Source organism: Malania oleifera, chromosome 2 (genome assembly GCF_029873635.1).
Source record: "Malania oleifera isolate guangnan ecotype guangnan chromosome 2, ASM2987363v1, whole genome shotgun sequence".
Lineage (NCBI taxonomy): Eukaryota > Viridiplantae > Streptophyta > Magnoliopsida > Santalales > Ximeniaceae > Malania > Malania oleifera.
In genome coordinates this window covers 78,223,049-78,239,042 of record NC_080418.1, presented here as the reverse complement: position 1 = coordinate 78,239,042, position 15,994 = coordinate 78,223,049, and positions in this window count along the sequence as shown.

The following is a 15,994-nucleotide window of genomic DNA, read 5'->3' as shown; positions in this document are numbered from 1 at the left end:
TTGCAAGATTCAAAAGCTCACATACTCTTTCATTGCAAAATATTTTTTTATTGAGCTAAACCCTAACTTCTCCAGTGCTTGATTTTTGAAAAACAATTTTGGAGATATCTCTTGGGGGTTTTAAGATCTTTGAAATAATTTATTGCATACTTATTTTTCACATCAAAGATCATTTGTCATTTTCTTCTCTTATATTTACATTGTTGAGAGAGAAACCTTAAAAACTCTATTAAGAAAAAATCCTATCATATAAGAGTGCATATAAAATTTCATTGTACACATTAGCTTATTTAAGAAGCACTTGGTTGTACACAAAAATTATTTTCATATATTTTGTATCCCTGTGGTTTGGGTAGTGAATCGTGATGAGACGTGGGATATCATCTAAAGAGGAGGGCTCCATCCTGTAAGGAGTGGTTGTAAAGGGGGACTCCACCTTGTAAGGAGAATCATAAACGACTTTGCTCCGCCCGGTTAAGTGAGCTAGATAGTGGAATCCTTAAGCGGGTTTGCTTGAGGCAAAGGCTTAGGCAGGGTTTGCCGAACTTCATAAAAAATATTATGTTTGCACTCTCTCTTCCCTAAACTATTTACTTTCCGCATTTGTATGTTATATTTTGTTGTTGTACATGATTTAAATATTTGTCTATCTTTATATCTGTGGAAGTTGTGATTGCTTAGAAAGACCCTAGGCTTGTGTAATACTGATTATGGATTTCAAAATTAGGGCATAAACGACCTATAATTTTTAAATATCCAATTCACCCCGCCCCCCTCTTGGGAATAAACCATAAATCACCCTAAGGAATTTGCTATTAAAAATTCCAATTTGGCCAAAGCGTATGCCACCTATATCTTTGCATTGTGATAGTAAGGCAACTTTATCACGGCCATATAGTAATATATATAATGGCAAATCCAAACATATTGGCCTAAGACATAGTTATGTGAGGCAGTTAATTACTAATGGTGTAATTACCATAAATATTGTGAGATGAAGCCAAAATTTGGCTGAACCATTAACAAAAGGACTTGCAAGAGACAATGTCTAGAAAACATCAAAGGGGATGAGACCTAAATTCATAACCCTTAGTAACCAATGATGGAAACTCGACTCAACACTTGAAATTTTCAAGCTCTTGAGTTCAATGAGCAAAGAACATCATATGTAGTGACTAGAAGAACTAAAATGTATATGTGTCATTATAGTGACTACAAAACAAAAAAAAAAAATTTTTTTTAAATAATAATTAATCAATTAATTAATAATTAATAATTAATAATTAATAATTAAATTATATATATGAAGTTTCAGAAAGTCTTGAGACGTCCTGAATTCAGTTAGTAAGCAGAAACCCCCCCCCCCACCTCCATTTTCTTTCATCTCTGCGCACGCCCCCCCCCCCACCATCTCTCTTGCAATTCTCTCTCTCTCTCCTATGTTCCTCCTTCCCTTTCTCCTCGATTTCCTTGGCCTAACAAGCACCGATCGAAAAAAAGAAAATATCACTGGGTTCTATTCTCCGCCACTGACATTTTCACTAAAGTGGATTTGTCGTAGGAGCGATGTAGACACCACTCAGGGTAAGGTAACCTCTTACTCTCTCCTCAATTTCTCCTTAAATTTTTAGCCAAATCGACAATCTAACATTACAACACGGTCCTAAGTTTGATCCTTGTCATGTTGGCTGGAGTAGATTTTTAATTTGGGTTTCCTAGGCACCAAGGTTAGGGTAGCATAGTGGGAATATATTCGTTAATTATTTTTAAAATTTAATTAGTATCGGGAGTGTGTGGGCCATAGAAATATTAAAATAATTATTATTTTGGGGAGTTGAATTGATTGATTTGGGGGGGATGTGATTTTAGGGTTTTGAGTTCCAAGTGCTACGGGTGTAGGATTTGGGTTTTAAAAAACCTCTCATAAGTCAAGTAAGGGAAATAAATTATTACAGTTATTTTGAGAACTACTAGTTGAATTAATATGTGAAAATGAGAATATGATATTTTTTCTGAAATTATTATGATACAAATATCAGACGAAATTGTGTGGCATATGATTTATATTGGAAATGCGTTTGGAACTAGGTGTGTGATTTGCACTGAGAATAATAAGACTATGATATATATATTTATTAAAATGTTTTATTCAGAAATAAAGATAATGGAAACCAATTATGTTTTATATACTGAACTGGGATAATATGAGATTGGAAATATGGAAAATGTTAAAAGGGGTATACAAAACTATTTTATTGAGAAATGTTGAAATACGTGAAATAAGAGATATACTATTATGAGAATGGAATGCATACTGGAAAGATGAGAAAGAAACAAAAAATGATGAGAATATTGAAATGTGATATATACCATTATGAGATGAGGTATGAATACTGAAATGTGAATATTGCAATGTGAATACTATAATGTGAAAGTTGAAATGTGAATACTGAAATGTGAATATTGCAATGTGAATACTGCAATGTCAATGTTGAAATGTGAATTCTGGAATTTGATTATGGAAATGTGAATACTGCAATGTGAATACGAAATGTGAATAAGGAAATGTGGAAATAAGAACCCTGACGGACGATTGTTGATAAAGGGCACGGTACCATTGCTAGCGAGGTTTTATTGCAACCGCACGGTCTCATAGAGAGTGCGGCGTGATAGTCAATTGGGCATTCTGAGAGATGTTGAATGCCTCTGGGTTTGGACTAGGCTGCGGTGGGCCAATCCTACTATAGACGGACAGGTAGAGTTCTTATTTTGATCTAATCGAGTAGGCCAACTGCAATTTAGATCCAGCTTTCGGGCCGCACAACCTTGACCATGGGGGGAAGCATGGTGTGGAGAATATCCTCAGGGTAGCCATGAGTTACAGATGACACATAGATTGGTTATTGAGGACACTCATGAGTTAGATGTGAAATGTAAATTGAAATTAAGAATAGCTTCCCAAGAGGGGGTGAATTGGATTCTTTTTTATTTTAATAATTTTTTAGCTTTTGACACCAAGAAAAACACAATTAATAATTGATATTCACACTTGAAAATACTAAAATTTAAATTCACAAGCCAATCAATGAAATCAAAGTAATTCAACCACTCAACCAAGAATATTAGTACTTTTGTCAATTCCCTGCAAATGTTTACCACCTTCTTTGAGTAACCTCTTCGTATGCAAGACTTCCGCAGATTAGCCAACGTACTCCCTTTCGGGTTTCCACAAATGTTTAATCAAAACGTACATTCTAAATATCAAGAGTCTTTGTTTATGTCTAACTTTAAAACCTGGAACCTGCACTTTAAATCACACAACAACGGCTTATACAGAAAATAGGAAATAAAAAGGAGAGAAAGACACAAGGTTTTTTACGAGGTTTGACTTCAACACAGCCTACATCCTCATCCTTGGCAAAATACCGAAGGGTTCCACTATAGAAGTTCCATTACCGGGTGAAACAATGCCTGTTTACATTTATTCCTTGGCCAAGGCTAGAGCCTGCCTTCTCCAAACAATATACCCTTGTTTGGTCAACGATCCAACAACCTGGAATACTCCAAAATCTACAAGAGAGATATCAAAAAGCTGGTGTACAAGAGATGCTCACACAGAGAGCAGATTAGTACAAATTTAAACTATGCACTTCAAAAGATAAATATCAAGAAGGAAATACCCTTTTGAAGCTTAACAAGAATTTCACCAAACTTCTTTTCTCCAGATGAGAAATTAGTAATCTTTCTTCAGGAATTGATGAGTAAAAATATCAGAATCCCAGCACTTTTAGCTTGCAAGAGATTGATCAAGGTGAGACTTTGAGAGCAAGAGAGCTTGAGAGATATTCAATGCTTGGTATATATTTGATTTACAAGAACCATGTATTTATAGGCTTCCAAGCAAGTTTCCCTGTTGCAAGAGTTTCCGTAAAGAGTTTCCCAAGTTGATAGAAAATTTGGGGCTCAAATGGCTATATTTTAAAATATTAAATTTTAAAAATTTTCTCGTTGAACAGTGTTCAGATGTCTGAAGATTCGAGTTCAGATGTCTGAAGATTCGAGTTCAGATGTCTGAAGATTCAAGTTTAGAAGTCTAAAGTTCCTGAAACCCTTTAAAAATTGAACTGGATCTGCTACTGCCTGTTTCTGTTTTGATCCATAAAATCTTCAGACGTCTGCACATATTCTTCAGACGTCTAAAGTAAATCGTTAGACATTTGAACACATAGTTCAGTCATCTAAAGTTGCCACTTCAGTCATCTAAACTGAAAAGTTTAGTCATATGATTTGACAAGAACCTGTTTTAGAAAATAATTTTTCTTTAAAACCGATTGGCTCTCTTATTCTGATTTTTACAAGACTTATTTCAAAAATCTTAAATAGGTCTTTAGGTCCTCATAATCTCTTGGAAGAGCTTCAAAACATATTTCAAATGATATTTTAGCTTTTGAAATACTTACAAATTGTTTCCTAAGCCTTTATATGTTATGCTTGAATTCTTTCTCGTTCATTGTTCTTTGAAGTTCTTTGAAAATTTGCTTGAGCTAAATTTATCTACAAATGCCTTAGTTTCTCCTTGGATCATTGATTAGTTGACCCACACTTGATTCATACTTGATCTTTACTTGAACCACACTTGATCTTTACTTGAACCATACTTGATCTTTACTTGAACCATACTTGATCCATATTTCCTGAAACACAAAAACTCAACCTTTCCAAGTTAAATTGTCCTTTGTTTGTTATCACCAAAACCGATTGAAAAAACCCTTTTAGGCCAATAATCTCCCCCTTTTTGATGATGACAAACAAGAAGTAAAGATAAAGGTTTTATGTGAAATGAAGTACTCCCCCTTACTATAAACATTAATAAACAAGCCATGTAAAATGAAATGAAGTACTCCCCCTTACTATGAGCATTAATAAGCAAGCCATAGAAAGTTCATCATATATCCATATCAGTTTAAATTCACATGAAGTACTCCCCCTTACTATAAACATTAATAAGCAAGCCATGTAAAATGAAATGAAGTACTCCCCTTTACTATGAGCATTAATAAGCAAGCCATAGAAAGTTCATCATATATCCATATCAGTTTAAATTCACATGTGTCCATTCATCATATGTTTAAGTTCTCATGAGTGTCCATATATGTTAAGATTCATATAGTTCATCAAGTTCTCATGTAGTTCATCAATTCTTTATTTATTTTATCTTTACTAAGCACTCTCTCCCCCTTTGTCATTAGTCAAAAAAAGGAACAAGATTTATGAAAAACCATAAAAAAAAAAAGTCATTCTTATAACAAAAGGTAATCAGTACAAGAGGCAATACGTAGAAGTTTTATGTGTTCCCAACATAAATGTAACAGAAAAAAAAAAAAAACTGTATTGTATCATGATTACAAACATCTAAGGTACATAAGTCTTGATACTTTTATGACAAACAAAAAGTTTCATAGTGACCTAAGCTAGGTAGTTTCTAACTATCCTAATCTTCTTCTTCAGAGCCATCTCCTTGCTCTTCTTCTTCTTCTTCTTCTTCTTCTTCTTCTTCTTCTTGGGTTCCTTGTTCTTCAGTTTTCCCTTCATCACCTTCTTCTTCAGAATCTCCTTCTTTTTCTGAAGAGTCATCATCATCATCTCCACTTTGAGGAGCGGAGCTAATGTCCATAGGATCACTTCCCTTAGAAGACTTTGCATGATATTGTTCTATATGAGTGACCCTCTTATCGAGTGATGTGACTTTTTCTTTAATATTCTAAAGTCCAGTGCGTACTTCAGATGAAAAGCTGGAGAAATCCCTTTGAAAGGATAAGAACCATGAAGGTGTGTCTTGAGATGAACCAAGGTCCTGTGTAGAAGAAGATTGTGCTACTGTTGATACTGGTGCTGAGGCTAAGGCTGAAGCTGAACTTGAGGCTACTGCAGATGCAGGTGGTGCATGTGAAGTTCTTCTTGTTTTCAAGTACCATCCTGAATTCCCCTTGTCATACCCCAATTTCTTGAGAGAAGTCTCATTGAAAAGGTCATATCAGGTTTTCTTTATGAAGAATTCAGAAATATTTGTAACATTTAGATGAGTAAAGAGAAGAGTAAGAATTCCTTCATAAGGAAGAATGACTCAAGAAGATTCTAGTTTGGTCCACATCCACCAAATGATTAAACTAGCCAAGTCTAGTTTCTTTCCTTTAAGAAGACAACAAAGAACAAAGCATTCAATATAGGAAAGATGATCAAAAGAGCCTTGTTTCAGTATGATATTGTTTGAAACAAGTTTGTGTAGAATCTGGCCTTTAAGTTCAGTTGTTTGTATAGCAGAGAATGTGCAAAATAGATGGGTTCATTTTCCATGATCATTGGAAGAAAAGCTTCAGGAGTGAATCCTTGTTCTAGGATCCAAGATTGAGCAAACATAGGACAGTTAAAATCTCCTGGAGTAATTTTGAAAATGGGAGACAATATTTCAGAATTCAGCAAAATTTTCTTTCCTTAACTTCAGAAGAAAAAATCCCATTTTCATATGTCATATTAGCATAGAAAATTTTGACAAGTTGGGGAAAACAACCTTTGGTTTGTTGAGTGATGAAATCAAGCCAACCAATGTCATGAAATAATGAAAGGATATCTGGAAACTCAGTATTGAAGAATGATACATCAAGAATTTTATCTAATATTGGTTCTACAGTACTTAGTGAAGTACGATAATGGATTCGAGCTCGAGGAGCAACCAACCACTTGTCAATATTTTGAACATCTTTCCCCGATGAAGAACCCTTGATGGCAGTTTGCTTGATTTGAGGCATGGAGATACGTGATTTTGGATGCCCTAGGTTCCATGAGGTGATTCTTTGAAGAGAAGAAGCTTCAAATTGAAGTGAAGATGAGTAAAGATGTATAGAGAGGTGTTCGGATGAGTGGAACAACTTACTTCAGAAGTATGAAATTAGGGTTTAGTCCGTTAGAAATATTTAAACACTGCGACTTCAGATGTCTGAAGATTTTAAAGCCTGTAATTTGAAAATTCAGTAGGCGCTCAGACATCTGAAGTCGCAGGTTTAGTCATCAGAACCTGTCTGTTACAGTGTTCAGACGTCTAGGGTGTGAAGTTCAGACCTCTGAAGTGCAGAAAAATGTTGAGATTTCATTTTTAATATACTTCTCTGCTATGAATTAGCCCAAGTTCTCTTCTAGTATGTATAAATCTTTCTTCACTTAGGGGTTTTGTAAATATGTCAGCCCATTGATCACTTGTATTTATAAATTTAAGAATTATATCTTCTTTTTGAAGATGATCTCTTAAAAAATGATGTTTTATGTCTATATGTTTAGTTCTTGAGTGTGAAATTGGATTTCTAGATATATTTATAGCACTCGTATTATCACACTTTATTGGTATTGTTTTATACTCTAGATTGAAATATTTTAATTGTTGTTTCATGTATAAGATTTGTGCACAACAACTTCCCATTCCCGCTGCCACATATTCAGCTTCGGCAATTGATAAGGCTATAAAATTTTGTTTCTTTGAGAACCATGATACTAAGGATTGTCCTAGAAAGTGACATGTACCACTTGTACTTTTTCTATCAATCTTACATCAGGCATAATCAACAACAGAGTAACTTATCATATTAAAATTAGTGTCCTTTGGATACCATAAGCCTAAATCAAGTGATCCTACCAAGTACCTAAGAATTCTCTTAACGGCTGTTAGGTGGGATTCCTTGGGTGCTGATTGAAATCTAACACACATACACACACTAAACATAATATCAGGCCTACTACCAGTTAAATATAGTAAACTACCAATAATTCCTCTATAGTGTGTTATGTCTACTTGTTTTCCTTTTTCATCTCTATCAAGACTTGTGGTTGTACTCATAGGAGTTCCTATGGGTTTACTTTGATCCATATCAAACTTTTTAAGCATATCTTTGACGTATTTAGTTTGATTTATAAATGTTTTGTTTTTAGCCTGTTTAATTTGTAATCCTAGAAAATAATTTAGCTCCCCCATCATACTCATCTCAAATTCTTTTTGCATACATATGGCGAATTCTTTGTATAGTTCTTCATTTATAGCTCCAAATATAATATCGTCCACATATATTTGAACTATTAGCATATCTTTGTGTTTAGATTTAATGAATAAAGTAGTATCAACCATTCCTCTTGTAATTTCATTTTTAAGTAGAAATTTTCTTAACCTTTCATACCAAGCTCTTGGAGCTTGTTTCAAACCATAAAGAGCTTTAGTCAATTTGAATACATGGTTTGGATTTTTAGAATTTTCAAAACCTAGAGGTTGTTTGACATACACTTCTTCATTTATATATCCATTTAAGAATGCACTTTTTACATCCATTTTATATAACTTAAAATCTTTATGGGCAACATAAGCTAGAAGCATCCTAATTGCTTCCATTCTTGCTACAGGAGCAAAGGTTTCATCGTAATCAATTCCTTCTTCTTGATTATATCCTTGTGCTACTAGCCTAGCTTTATTTCTTACAACGACTCCATTTTCATCCTTCTTATTTCTAAACACCCATTTAGTTCCTATAATTTATCTTTGGGTTTAGGTATAAGTTCCCACACTTGACTCCTTTCAAATTGATTTAGTTCCTCTTACATAACTATAATCCAAGAATCATCATTTAAGGCTTCTTCAATATTTTTGGGTTCATCTTGGGATAAAAAGGCAAAATGATTGCAAATATTTTTTAGCGAGGCTCTAGTGGTTATTCCTTTTGATGTTTCACCAAAAATTTGTTCTTTTGGGTGATTTTTATCATATTTCCATTCTTTAGGAAGTTTCAGATTTTCCGTAAGGTTTTCAGTTGGAGTATCATTACTATTTTCTTTTTTTATTTCAAAGTCTTCTTCTTTTTGTGGAGTATCTTCTTTTTCATCATTCATATCTTTAATGTCATGATTACTTGATTCATCAAATGTTATGTGTATTGATTCCATAATAGTAAAAGTTCTTTTATTATAGACCCTATAATCTTTACTATTTGAAGAGTAACCTAGGAAGATACCTTCATCCGACTTTGCATCAAACTTTCCTAAATCATCTTTAGTGTTAAGAATAAAACATTTGCATCTAAATACATGAAAATAGGAAATATTAGGTTTTCTATCTTTCCAAAGTTCATATGGTGTTTTATCTATTTTTGATCTTACCGATACCCTATTTACAATATAGCATGCTGTATTTACAACTTCTTCCCAAAAGTATTTAGGTAGATTATTCTCATTAAGCATTGTTCTTGCCATTTCTTGTAGAGTTATATTTTTCCTTTCTACAACTCCATTTTGTTGTGGAGTTCTAGGTGCTGAAAAATTATGAGTTATTCCATGTTCATTACAAAATTTATCAATTTCCTTATTTTTAAACTCTTTTCCCTGGTCACTTATAAAGCTTGTTATATTATAGCCCTTCTCATTTTGTAATTTCTTGCATAAGGTTATTAAAAGGTTACAAGCTTCATCTTTGTTTGCTAGAAATATTACCCAAGTAAATCTTGAATAATCATCTACTATTACAAAAGCATATTGTATTCCTCCTAAACTTAAGGTTCTAGTTGGACCAAATAAGTCTGGATGTAAGAATTCTAAAGGTCTTTTAGTAGATATGTATTTTTTCTTCTTGAAGTTTGTTTTTACTTGTTTTCCCTTTTGACATGCATCACACATCTTGTCTTTTATGAATTTAGTATTTGGTAGTCTTTTTACAAGATTTTTCTTAGATAATTTGGATAGTAGGTCCATGCTAGCATGACCTAGTTTCCTATGCCATAACCAACTTACTTCATTTATAGCTGTCAAACAAGTTATGTTTTGATTTGCTAGTTTCTCAAGATTTATGCAATAGACATTATTTATTCTATGAGCTATAAACAAAGTTTCTTTGTTTTTAGGATTTTGGATAACACATTTTTTTTTCATGAAAATTACTTCGAACCCTTTATCACTTAGTTGACTAATACTTAAAAAAGATTATGTTTTAGTCCTTCCACCAATAACACATTATCTATAGTGAGTGAAGGTTCTTTATCGATTTTTCCGATGCCAATGATTTTACCTTTGGCATTGTCGCTGAAGGTGACATGTCCTCCATCCTTTGGTTTTAATGTAGTGAACTTGGTCTTGTCACCGGTCATGTGCCTTGAGCACCCACTGTCCAAGTACCATTTATCGGTTGACATTGTTGTCCTAAAGCAAACCTACAATGAAGGATACTATGTGTTAGTTTTTGGAACCCAAATTCTTTTGACTTTCTTTGTTTTGTTATTAGTTCCACCATTGGCTTTCCATTCTCCTTAAACTTTAACATACTTTCTTTTTAATGGGCAATTAAACATTACATAACCTTTAGTCTTGCATATATAGCAAGTGGTATGTTCATATTTATTGTTTGATGAAGTGCTGGCATAATACTTAGCTTCCTTAACAAAGTATCCCATGTATAGCTTTTTATTCCTTTTGTTTGCTTTACCGTTGTAGCCTATTCCTTCTTTGTTCCCATGAAGCCTTTGCTGTCCAATCATTTTTTTGAAGTTTTCTTTACCTTTGGTAAAGTTATAGATAATCTTATCTTTATCCTCAGTTATCTTTTTGAGTTCATTTATTTCTAAATCCTTTTTATTCAAATTATCTTTATGAGTTTTATCTAACTCTTGTTTTGCTATATTTCTTTCTTCTTCCAACTTCTTAATACAAGTATTTCTTTCTTCTTCAATAGCTTTGAATGATTCAAGTTGCTTCACTAGTTCTTGATTTTGATCTTTAAAAGTTATATTTCTCTTGGAAATTTTTACGAATCTTTTATGTGGTGAGAATAACTCAGCTTGTAATTCCTTATACGAAGGCAAGCTATCACACGACTCATCACAAGACTCATTTTGAGATTCGGTTGAAGAGTAGTAAGAATTTACCTCTTCGTTATTCGCCATGAAGCATATATTTGCCATCTCTCGTTCACTTCTTTCGATTTTAGTTTCGCTAGAGCTTGAGTCATCCCAAGTGGCCTTCATAGCTTCCTTCTTTTTCTTCTTGTCTTTCTTGAACAATGGGCAGTCCGGTTTGATATGCCCTGGTTTTTTGCAATGATAACAAATTGGCGATTCATTCTTACCTTTATTTTCTTTTCTACTTGTCTCTTCTTTTTTGGTTTTATTTTTATTAAACTTTCTAGGAAACCTTTTATTTCTTTTGTAGAATTTTCCTAGTCTCTTAGTAATGAATGCTAATTCATTTTGATCTAAGTCACTTGTTTCACTTTCTTCTTCACTAATGTCGTGGCTAGATGCTTTTAGTGCTATGGATTTTTTATGCTTTGGTTTAGGATTCCTTTCTTTCAAGGCCATTTCATAGGTGAGAAGTGAGCCTATTAGTTCATCTAAAGAGGTAGTCTTAAGGTTTCAACCTTCCGTGATAGCTGTAGCCTTTGGTTCCCAAATAGAGGGAAGGCCTCTTAGAATTTTTCTGATCATTTCATAGGTAGTATAGGTCTTTCCTAAGGCGCTTGAGGAATTTATTATGTGGGTAAATCTGGTGTACATGCTTGATATTGTTTCATTAGGATTCATCTTGATTGCTTCATATTCACTTGTTAACATGTCTATCCTATTATCTCTAACATCAACGGTTCCTTTATAAGTTACTTCTAATTTGTCCCAAATTTCCTTAGCTATTTTGCAAGCCATGACCCTGTTAAATTCATTAGCATCTAATGCCCAGTATAACGCATTTATAGCGCTTGCATTTATTTGAAGCATTTTATAATCTAAGTCGGTCATATCTTTCTTTTCTTTTGGAATGTGTTTTCCATCAACTATCTTAGTGGGAATAAGGTTTCCATCCATAACGACTTCCCATGCTTTCCAATCCATGTGTTGGAGATATATTTCCATTCTCTTTTTCCAAAAGGTATAATTGTATCCACAAAAGATTGGTGGACGAGTTGAGGATTGGCCTTCACCGAAGGGTGCTACTCCAATATTTGCCATTTGATCTTTTTATAGTTTCTTGTTAGGAATTTCTATAGCTTGGCTGTAATACCAATTGAAATTAGAAATAGCTTCCCAAGAGGGGGAGGTGAATTGGATTATTTTTTATTTTAATAATTATTGAGCTTTTGACACCAAGAAAAACACAATTAATAACTGATAATCACACTTGAAAATACTGAAATTTAAATTCACAAGCCAATCAATGAAATCAAAGCAATTCAACCACTCAACCAAGAATATTAGTACTTTTGTCAATTTCCCTGTAAATGTTTACCACCTTCTTTGAGTAACCTCTTCGTATGCACTTCTCTTGATCAAGATTTCCGTAGATTAACCAACGTACTCCCTTTTGGGTTTCCGCAAAAAGTTAATCAAAACGTACTTTCTAAATATCAAGAGTCTTTGTTTATGTCTAACTTTAAAACCCGCAACCTACACTTTAAATCACACAACAACAGCTTGTATAGAAAATAGGAAGTAAAGAGGAGAGAAAGACACAAGGTTTTTAATGAGGTTCGGCTTCAACACAACCTACGTTCTCACCCTTGGCAAAATACCGAAGGGTTCCATTATAGCAGTTCTGTTATCGCGTGGAACAACACCTGTTTACAATCACTCCTTGGCCAAGGCTAGAGCTCGCCTTCTCCAAACAATATACCCTTGTTTGGTCAATGATCCAACAGCTTGGAATTGTCCAAAATTTACAAGAGAGATATCAAAAAGCTTGTGTACAAGAGATGCTCACACAAAGAGCATACTAGTAGAAATTTAAACTATGTACTTCAAAAGATAAATATCAAGAAAGAAATACACTTTTGAAGCTTAACAAGAATTTCACCAAATTCCTTTTCTCTAGATGAGAAATCAGTAATCTTTCTTCAGGAATTGATGAGTAAGAATATCAGAATCACAGCACTTTAAGCTTGCAAGAGATTGATCAAGGTGAGACTTTGAGAGCAAGAGAGCTTGAGAAATTTTCAATGCTTGGTATAGTTTTGATTTACAAGAACTATGTATTTATAGGCTTCCAAGTAAGTTTCCTTGTTGCAAGAGTTTCTTTAGAGAGTTTCCCAAGTTGTTAGAAAATTTGGGGCTCAAACGGCTATATTTTAAAATATTAAATTTTAAAAATTTTCCCGTTGAACAGTGTTTAGATGTCTGAAGATTCGAGTTCAGACGTCTGAAGATTAGAGTTTAGACGTCTGAAGTTCCTGAAACTCTTTAAAAATTGAACTGGATACAGGGTCAAATGTCTGAAGAGAGGGTTCAGACGTCTGAGGTGACAGGTTTAGATGTCTAAAGTGTCGAGTTCAGACGTCTGAACTGCTACTGCCTGTTGCTGTTTTGATCCATAAAATATTTAGACGTCTGCACTTATTCTTCAAACATCTGAACATATAGTTCAATCATCTGAAGTTGCCACTTCAGTCATCTGAACTGAAAAGTTCGGTCATCTAATTTTCCAAGAACCTGTTTTAGAAAATATTTTTTCTTTAAAACTGATTTGCTCTCTTATTCTAATTTTTACAAGACTTATTTCAAAAATCTTAAATAGGTCTTTGGGTCCTCATAATCTCTTGGAAGAGCTTCAAAACATATTTCAAACGATATTTTAGCTTTTGAAATACTTACAAATTGTTTCCTAAGCCTTTATATGTCATGCTTGAATTCTTTCTCATTCGTTGCTCTTTGAAGTTCTTTGAAATTTTGCTTGAGCTAACTTTATCTGCAAATGCCTTAGTTTCTCCTTGGATCATTGATTAGTTGACCCACACTTGATTCGTACTTGATCTTTACTTGAACCACACTTGATCTTAACTTGAACCATACTTTATCCACATTTCCTGAAACACAAAAACTCAACCTTTCCAAGTTAAATTGTCCTTTGTTTGTTATCACCAAAACCGATTGAAAAACCCCTTTTAGGCCAACATAAATGATAAATGAAAGAGCTTCAGTTTAATAACATAAATAATTATGGTGAAGTAAAACTCTCCACCTGAGGGCTTGCTGAGTAAGGTGAGTCCCCTGATAAGTATCAGTTGCAACCTCACCTGAGTTAATCAGGCAAGGTTACAAATGATATCAGAGCCGAGGGAAGCTACATGTATGGGCATGTAATTTCCCCTTTCCTCGGGAAGTTTCGCTGATAAATATGGGTTGCATATGGATGAGTTTGAAAAAAAAAATGGAATTCAAGCTTATAAAAGCTTATGTTTTATATCTATATGATTATGAGTATAATAGGTGTATTTTCTCAGATGGTATTATCACTGAAATGGTTATATTATGATATAACGAAACTCATGCTACCACACACTGTAAATAATTTATTTCGTATTACTGAGATGTGTCTCACCCAAATAACTAAATATTTTAGGAAACCGTGACAGGCCAAGAGATAGAGCTCCGAGATAGAGGGAAGCTGGTACCCTGATAGATAGGGAGAGTGTTTTGAGCTAGGGATGTATCTTTCCCCTAGAGTTTTGGTTGATTTTTTGGAATGTGTTAGATATGTATATTATATATATAGATGGTTAGAACTCTGGTTATTTGTATTCTGAATGGTTTATAAATATTGACTTCCACTATTAGGGCTGTTGTATGAATGTTTACCTAGAACCCTCTTCGGGTCAGGTTATGTTTAAATGGTATCAGAGTTTTTGACATGGTCGATGTTTGATTAATATTTATTATTTATTGGAGAAAAAAATGGTATGAAAATCAGGGTGTCACAGTTTGGTATCAGAGCTTAGGTTGCTAGGTTCTACAGACTTTAGTAAACAGTGGAATACAATACCTGAGTATAGGAATGGATTTTGAGGAAAATAGGGGATGTGTAGGTTGAGATATGAGTTAGTTATTGTTTGGGGATTGAATTAGAATTTAGGGTTCTACCTTACGACCTGGAAGCAGGAGTTCCATGGTTATTTCTGTGATTTTCCTAGGGTGACGACTTCAGGAAAACCATAGTAAACAATCTTTGATTCTTGTTTCTGAGTGGTAGGACTGAATCTTAAATTGGGATTGAGGATATTGGAGATGGATGATTGTAGAGGAATATTTTATGAGTTTAGTTTGTTAAGTATATTAGTAATGCTGAGATGATAGAGTTCTAAGACTATTTTATACCATTTTCAGGATGGACCCTGGGAACAATAACATGAATACTGGAGGTGATGAGGCAAGGCCTTCCAATATGAGTGGTGGAGACCCCAATGCAGTGCTGCGTAGCGTCACCCAGAAGGTGATGGCAGAGATGGCTAGGAGCTCAGGGGAGCGGAGCTGTACGATTGAGCAGTTCACACGCATGAAGCCCCCATCGTTCTCTGGGGCGGAATGACCCATTAATGGCTAAGAATTGGGTCTAGGATATTGAGGACATATTGGCAGTGATTCCTTGTATTGAGGAGTAGAAAGTGTCCTTTGCTGCATTCAAGTTAACTGGAGAGGCAAAACACTGGTAGAGATCAGCAAGATTGTTAGAGGAGCAGAGACCTAATCCTGTAGTGATGATGTGGAGCTGCTTCAAAGAGATTTTTTTTTAGCGGTACTTCCCTGCTACTTTAGAAACACGAAGGCAGCGAAGTTTTTGCACTTAACGCAGGGGCATACGATGGTATTACAGTGTGCAACCAAATTTATTGAGCTGTCCCAGTTTGCCCCTACTTAGTGCCAAACGAGAAAAAGAAGGAGAGAAAGTTTGAGGAGGGCATGAGTCAGAGATTATATGAACAGGTTGTAGGCTTCTGGGCCAAGAAATTTTGAGAGATAGTTGATAGAGCCACCGTGATTGAGAGTGGCCTACAAAGAGGCGCTATGGCACAGAGTCAAAAGAAGAGGCCCGCGCTTCCAGATTTTCAAGCAAGGTCTAGCTGAGGGCCTTGGAGGAGGCAGGATAGCAGAGGAGGTCAGGGACGGTGGATAGGAGACCAAGTGGTACAGGGCAGACCGATGCCCCCTCTCTGTTCCAT